The 7,687-nt window shown below is 50.7% G+C and overlaps 1 pseudogene; it reads right to left on the bottom strand.

Moving 5' to 3' along the window:
* Positions 1-670: 670 nt before the first annotated feature.
* On the bottom strand, positions 671-1,560 carry LOC117240129 (annotated as a pseudogene).
* Between the last annotated feature and the right edge of the window lie 6,127 nt (positions 1,561-7,687).

Here is a 7,687-nt window from a genome sequence, read left to right as displayed (position 1 = left end):
TTACGGTCCTGATGGCAGTCATTCTATGAAGCCTCCTCAACAAGAGTGGACTGCGTCGACTTTTCATCAGATCCTCCGCCCACACCGGAGCCCCGTATAGGACCCGCGAGCGGATGACTCCTTCATACAGTCGGCGCACTCCGACTTCTGCCCCACCAATATTCAGCAGCAGTTCACATAGGGCGTTGGCTGTCGTCGTCACTTTGGAAACCAGGAGCTTGAAGTGCGGCCCGAACGTCCATTGACTGTCGATGGTGAAGCCCAAGTATTTCATCTATCGTCCTACCTCAACCTCCTCTCCGCTTATGTCCAGACAGAGGTCGGGCGGTGAAGTCCTTCTACGTCGGTAGGCATAAAACCATATGGCCTTCGACTTGGCTGGAGACACTTTCAGGCTCAGTCTTCGTATAGACCGTATCACGCAAGCGGCGGCAAGCTCTGCGTGGCGCAGCTTCTCGCGCCACCAGCCATGCCTAAGTCTGGGGGCATGGGTTAACGAAGCACCGCGTCGTATCCAATGATCCACAGAATGGGACCCAAAACCGAACTCTGCGGAACCCCGCGTTCAACGGGCCACCAGTCTTCTCCATCTTTGCCGGTGTAGCAGACCCATCTGTCGTTCAGGTAGGCCCGTATGACACGAATGATGTACGGAGGTACCTCGCAAAATTCAAGGACCTCTAATATCCTGTCCCAGGGTATGGTGTTAGATGCATTGACTATGTCTAAAGAGACTGCCAGCGCTACCCCACCCCGGGAAACCATGGCCTGTGACATCTCTCGTATCCGGTTCACCGCATCCATCGTCGAGAGGCTTCGCCGGAAGCTGTACTGGCTTTCGTGCCAACCGAACACTTGCCCTGATATGTGGGCCTCCAGACGGGCGGCAAGAACTCTTTCGAAGAGCTTGCCCACTTCATCCAGTAGGCATATCGCGCAATATGCGGACGGCGAGTCTGTCGGTCGTCCCTCCTTGCGAAGCAGGACTAACCCCGCCATGCGCCATATCCGAGGGTATACCCCCTCCGTCAGACACCTTGTAGATAGATGACGTTGTCTGGAGGCCATGATCGTCATCGTTTCCGCCCATATCCGTCTCGGGACTCCTGCCGGGCCCATCTTCTTCGTCGCATCCACCATCTCCTCCGCCGCAAACCCTAGTTCCTCTTTTCGCTCCACTATCCAAGTCGAGGTGGTGCGCGGTGTCCTGGGCTGTCCTCCAGTGGCGGCAACAGTGTACGAATGACCTCTTCCAACACTGCCGGATCCATCTCTGCCGTCAGTGGTGAGGCCCTTGGACGCAGCTTCTTCATCACCATCCTGTAGGGCCACCCCCACGGGTGGGATTCGACTGACTGGACTAGTGTCCATCCAGGCTTGAGCTTCAGCGCTCTTGATCCACCGCTGTAAGATATGTGACTCTCTATATGTCGGGGCGGGCTCTCTCGAACCGCCTGCGGGCCCGAATGCACCTGGGCCGTAGTTCTGCGATCTCCGGGGTCCACCAGTACACATTTCCGTATTGTCTGGACCCAGGCATGGAGTTACGCATTGACACATCACATGTCGCTCTCATGTCTCGGCGAAGGTTCTCCACCTCCTCGTCCACGCTTGACTCTTCTGTGCGGGCGCCCCAGTTCCAGGCCGGGACAATGGCTGTTGCCTGAAGCATCTCATTGTCTCTATCCTTGAGGCGCCATCTCGATAGCTGGCGGGAGCGCTCCGTTCTCCCAATACCGCGGGCCTCTCTCGCGAGCATTGTCTCCGGGTCGACCTCCACGAATATATACAGGCGGTCTGAGAGAGTCTCAACCGCTTCGGCTACTCCCCAGCCTGAGACCCGCCGGAAGGCATTGGAGGTACCCCATGTAATATCGACGACGGAAGATCCTCTCCATGCCACGCATGTGGTCGAGCCTCTGTTAAGTACGAGGAACCCGAGGCCCGCAGCCCAGTCTGACAACACCTGGGCCCGAGCATATGTCCTTGTGTTCCCCATTGCGAGGAGTGAGCGTTAAAGTCTTCCAGGACGAGGACCTGAGATGAAAGATATCGTCTCACGCAATCGCCAATCCCGCCTAGGAACTCCTCAAACGCGACCAAACCACTGTTCATAAAGACATATACGCCCACCACCACCATGCCAGCCCACTCGATCGCGGCATACACCTTGCCGTGCTCGAGCAGGTTCCTTGCGGCGGGTGTGCCCGGTGCTGACATCCACGTCATAGCGACTAATCCGTGCAGGTCTCCGACCCAATTAGGGGTGTCTGGTATACTGTAGGGTTCGGCTACCACTACCAGGGCAATCCTGCTCCCCCTTATCGTCTGGAAGAACAGGTCTTGTACCCGTTTCGATCGTCCCAAGTTGGTCCGGAGGAGCCGCACGAATCTACTTTACTAAGTCCATATCCATGGCCTCCCCCGGCCATCTGCCCCATTCGTGATTTCTTCCTCTTCTTGCGGTAGACATCTCGCGTTGTCGCCCTGTCTTCTGTCTGCAGCAGGCTACCGAATCCAGCTGGTCCCTTTAGTTTTCGGCGGAAGGCATGCCGCCCCTCCCATTCTGTGTGTGGCGGGCGCATCAAGCGACTCGCAGAGCGGGTACCTGGGCACGGAGGCAGAGCAATTCTTGGCCTGATGACCGATGCCTCCGCATTTGTAGCATAGCTACTACCCCCGGTCTACCGTAAATCCGCAGGTCTCTCTCACGTGTCCCAGATCTAAGCATTTATAGCGTCCTAAGGGCTTCTTTGGGATGGCTTCGACCCTCGCCATTGGTTAGCCCACAAGAACTCTTTCCACTTGGCTTACTTTCCGCGCTGTTACTGTCGGGCATCTTATCCATGCTGACACAAGGCCACCTCTGGAAGTCCTGATGCCTTCTAGTCGAACTTCCAATACCTTGGGTGGCACTGCCCTCAACAGTGGTTATCTTTCCCTGTCCTTCTTCCGGGCTATGACGCCAGTCCTGTAGGCGTTCTTCCAGGGCCCTCATTAGTGAAAGCCCGAGCTCTTCGAATATCCTCTCGAGGGCAGAGAGACGATACTTCTGCCCCCCGTCATCCTTCTTAGGGTGTCCCAGCTCTGAAGTAGAGGCGTGACACCGTGCGTTCTCCTGACGGATACCCCCGACCTTACCTGCTTGCTCTTTCCGGAGGACCTCGATCTTCTTTTCTAATGCTTCTCCCGCATCTCCGCCATCCTGGCAGCTCCAGTGCCGTAGGCGGGCCCCGTTCTCATAGTCAGTTCCACCGTGCCAGCGGCAATGGTGTTTGCTGCCTCCTTTAAGGCCTTGATATACGTATTCTTTAAATTCGACGATGTTGTGGCCAACTTTATTATTTCCTCTACTTGCCGAATTAGTTCGGCTCCTATGTCCGCTGTGAAGGATGTTCTCATCTCCAAGGTCAGTTCCATAGGTATGTCTGGAAATGTGGACATCATTTTTCTTTTTCTTCCCTCTTCCTCCTTCTGCTGAGGATGAGGATGGGACCCCATAGGCCCTCAGCTTTTCGACGTCCGAACTCGCACTTCCCTGCGAGTTTCTTGCCGTGGTGTTTCCCGCATCTGATTCGGCGCTTGGAGCCATTACCAGATCCATGCCTAATCTCCCGTTTTATTAATCTTATTTGCAAGCCTCGTGGATTTTCTGGTTACTTCTGATGCAGACTCCATTCCTTCCTCCATATTCTGCCTTCTACTGTTGGTATTCTCCTCGTCGGACGCGGGGGCTCGTCCGGTGTCCTTTAACGTGGAGGGGCCTTGCGCGCACGTGCTCTCGGGTAGATTCCGAGCTAGCCCGTGTGGCTGCTCTGCTGTTGCGCGTCGCAAAATATCTGCGTCTGCCCACGTGTGCCACAAGGCGTACCCGCAGGGCGGCGCTGCCGGCGCGCGTCCTAACCTGTCTTCCTTATTGCTTCGTCAACAGGGCTGAGTTTTATCTCTTGCTTTCCTGTCCCATCCTGTCCTCCTAATTTTCTCCAGTTCCTCGCTAATTTTCTTGCGCACTTCGCACTCACGCACTGGCACAACACTCTGGTCCACTTTTTTGTCGCCTTTCCCTGTTTTCGCTATGATTTAGTCTGCCGAGTACGGAGCGACGCAAATGCGTCCTCTCTGCATGCCGCCATTTTTCCTTCCAAAACAGATATGACCTTAAATTCGATCAATACGACGTTAACCGATGCCCGTTGCCTTGAGGCCCCCGCTTACATCAGCCCCATCTGGAACTGTCGAGCTAGGTTAGCAGGTCGCCAACCGGCAGTGACGTGGCAGTACATTCACACGATAGTCCCACCAATGATTAAGGTTGGTACCACGGAGTTCGAGTGTAACGCCCGGAGGAAGTTGCGACCCCTCAGCTCGGCTATTTTGGGTTGGACTCGTGGTGGCAGTGGCTGATGGCCAAGTGCTGGCGAGATGGCCGATTTAAGGGGTGTTGGCTCCCCCGAATGGCCGCCCGCGGGTGAGCAGCGTCCCACCTGCTCTGGAACCGTCCTGGAAAGACTGTAGGGCTTGAAAAGCGCACCGTTCGACCTGAGACGAGTAACAGTCCCTGGGTACCTTGTGCGCTGGTTGGGCGCAATCGCAACCCCTATGGCTCTAGGGGCGTCCGAGGCCAGTATAGCGTCAACGCTCAGGAATGAACCTGTTACCAAAGGACACACTAGATGATTTTCTCGTTTCTCGAAAATGCTTGTATCACGTAAAAAAAGTATCGGGCATGAAAATAAGAAAAAGAATTTATTTACTAACACCTTTGTTACAACAATGATAGTTTAGTTCCGAGCTCCAGCCGTGATTTTTCAAGACTGATATTCTTACAACTCGACTTTCGATCGGATTCGGTTCTTTTTGAAGAAGCGTAGGGATATCGATGACTCATTAAGCATGTCGGCCTTACGCTTCAGTGATGCTTTATGTCGCGAAGCCATCGGAAATTTTCGTCGTCGAATGCCGCCACACAGTAAACCAAGAAATGGAAAATTAAAATTAACGCAAAAGTGTCGGTTTTGCAACCTATAAACTAGGTGACGATCAGTCAGGTTGCAACTGTCACGAAGTCATTGAGATCACGAACCTCAGACGATGGAGGTAGAGGCAGGTTAAGTCGGAGTAGGTTAAATTTCTAGTAAGCTTGTGTTTAGTGTGTTTATTTGGACTGTTTAGTATAAATGGAAGAATACGAGCTGTAAATGGCAGAGTTTAAACGTAGGCAAGTGCGTGATGAGTCTCTTTTCTCTTGCAGCGCTTGGTGCTTATATTCTAACTGTCCGTGTAGGGCGTATACTTTCGTCAACGTTTCCTGTGAAGTGGGAATCTGTTTCTGCTCAGTCCTATGACTGTCGAACTGTCGTGGTCGTCCCATATGTGGTGCGTCTTGCGTGTACCTGGTTGAAGGTGGGTAGCGTAACCTCGCATTGATGACATCGTCCTTGGTCTATTGCCGAAACCCGTCGGGCGTCAAGATTTATGGCACTTGATTTATTGTGGAGCAGACCCGTCGAGCGCTTAGAATGGTATTTAACTTCTCGATGTAGTTCGAGTTATAGATCCCACAATATGCACTGTGGGAAATTCCAGCTTTCCAAAAACTAGCAGATATGTTGTCCGTATCATAAACCTTAGGACAACTTAATATCCTAAGCAGTCAGTTCACATTCCTTTCACCACGAGACACGCAATGTACTTAGAAGTACTTAGAAGAGTGAACAAATAAAATTAAATCAGAAAGATCAAATGTCAAATATCTTGGTATGCATCCAGATAAAAAAACTGACATGGAAAAATCACAGATAAACAACGAGGAGACAATTGGATCTAAAATTGACAAGTTTATAGTAGGTATTAGGACACAAGTGTCCGCTTACATTATAAAATAAGACTCTTGTACATATCGCAATCACATGTACAGTTGCAATCATTCCAATATGTACCTATGCCATATAATTATGGTCATGTGCCAAAAAAAGTAATCTGAATGTAATATCGTGGAAAAAAGGCCTGTGGTGGCACTCGATAGCAAATACCACCACTCGACACTAACTAGTGTCGGACGACGGCAGCGCAGTGGTTAGCGCCTTAGGTTGCGAACGTTCGGAACCCGGGTTCGAATCCCGGCGACCGGAGTCCGATTTTTCTTCCACGATACAAAAAATGAGAAGAAGAGCTGCCGTACCCAGCAGCGACATCTGCAGCACTAAGCCCAGCTTACGATACTACAATTTGGGGGCTCGCCCGGGATTTAGAGTGCCAAGTTACAAGTGAAGGGTTTAAATGACTGTATTCGTGAAAGTGATATTTTAGAACAATTGCTGACTACAGTACACGATAATCAGGATTGCCCAACGAGCAGGTGGCTCAGATGCAAATACCTGAGCTGAAAGACGAACTGAGAAGACAGCAGCTGAGACTAGCGGGCAGAAAACGCGAGCTGGTGGCACGATTGCTTGCTGCGTTACGCGTAGAGCGGGAACACGGTGTGCGAGAAGATGATCCAGAGGATGACAACGACGACGATTTAGAAGAAGACGACGACGATGAGATTGGCGTTGTCGGGGACCGTTTAGACGTCAGCGGTCCAGAAAATCGCGATCTCAATCATCAAGACGGCGGAGTTGGGATAACTCCTCCAGTGATAAGACGAGCGAGGCAAGACGAGCCTAGGTGCACGGTATTAACGCTCAGAGACGTAGAGGACTCGCTAGAGAAATTCAGCGGGGATGATCTGATGAGTATAAATCGGTGAATCGAGGACTTTGAAGAAATGGCAGGAGTGTGTGGTTCCACATCCACAGTTTTCGCGAAGAAACTGCTCACAGGCTCCGCTCAATCTTTCGTACGACACGAACAAATAAAAGGAACAAATAGAAAGATTTGCGGTAAAGCATAAAAGCATGAAAAAGAATGGTTCGAACGAATTGACTAACAATTTAAGGCATATACATATATACCGACAATTAGAAGACTAAAGAGATCAAAACCAACCAACTTACAGAATATAAAATAAAATACAACGAATACGTTACTGAGTGTTATTTACTCTCACAACACAATTTCATTGTTCGACCGTTTCGCGGGGAGACGCAATCGCGAAGAAGCGAGCCAACGAGAGTCGTAAATTCTCGTTACGATTTGATAATCGACGTCACGAGTCGATCGATCCCCTATTTCGGTTAGGATAATAGAGGTGGTTGAACAACTTTGTAGCAACAAATTAAATTAATGTCTGGTCAATAAACGGAGAACCAGTCAAGAGGTAGTGACTGATCTAAGGATGAAAAATCAGTGAAGTTCGGTGACGACGCTGTCGCAGAGGAAACTCGATATCTTGTGATGAAACCGACCGTAAGACTTTGTCGATAACCAGAAATGTTAGTTCTGCCGTATAGTCACTAATTCGTGACTGAACCTTCGCTCGAGTCAGTTGACTGATTTGAAATTTCATTTGATTGGCGCCACATAATGGTATGTCTACAATTTGTCAGGTTAGCCCTAGAGGCTCACGTTTTCTCAGTTAAAAGATGTGCTGGAACTCCTTTCGTGTATGCTTGCGTGTCATGCATGCATCCTCCGTGCAATCATAAACATATCTGGCTACGTTAGTGTTGAGATATGTATAATTTTCTGTGCTGGACTAGGTTAAATACGTAGTAGAGATACTTGTATGTGAATATCAGTGTGT

Source organism: Bombus vosnesenskii, unplaced genomic scaffold, assembly GCF_011952255.1.
Source record: "Bombus vosnesenskii isolate JDL3184/JDL3185 unplaced genomic scaffold, Bvos_JDL3184-5_v1.1 scf7180000014564, whole genome shotgun sequence".
In the NCBI taxonomy this organism is placed as follows: Eukaryota; Metazoa; Arthropoda; class Insecta; order Hymenoptera; family Apidae; genus Bombus; species Bombus vosnesenskii.
The sequence above is the reverse complement of the archived record's forward strand: the minus strand, read 5'-3'. Positions and strand labels throughout refer to the sequence as shown.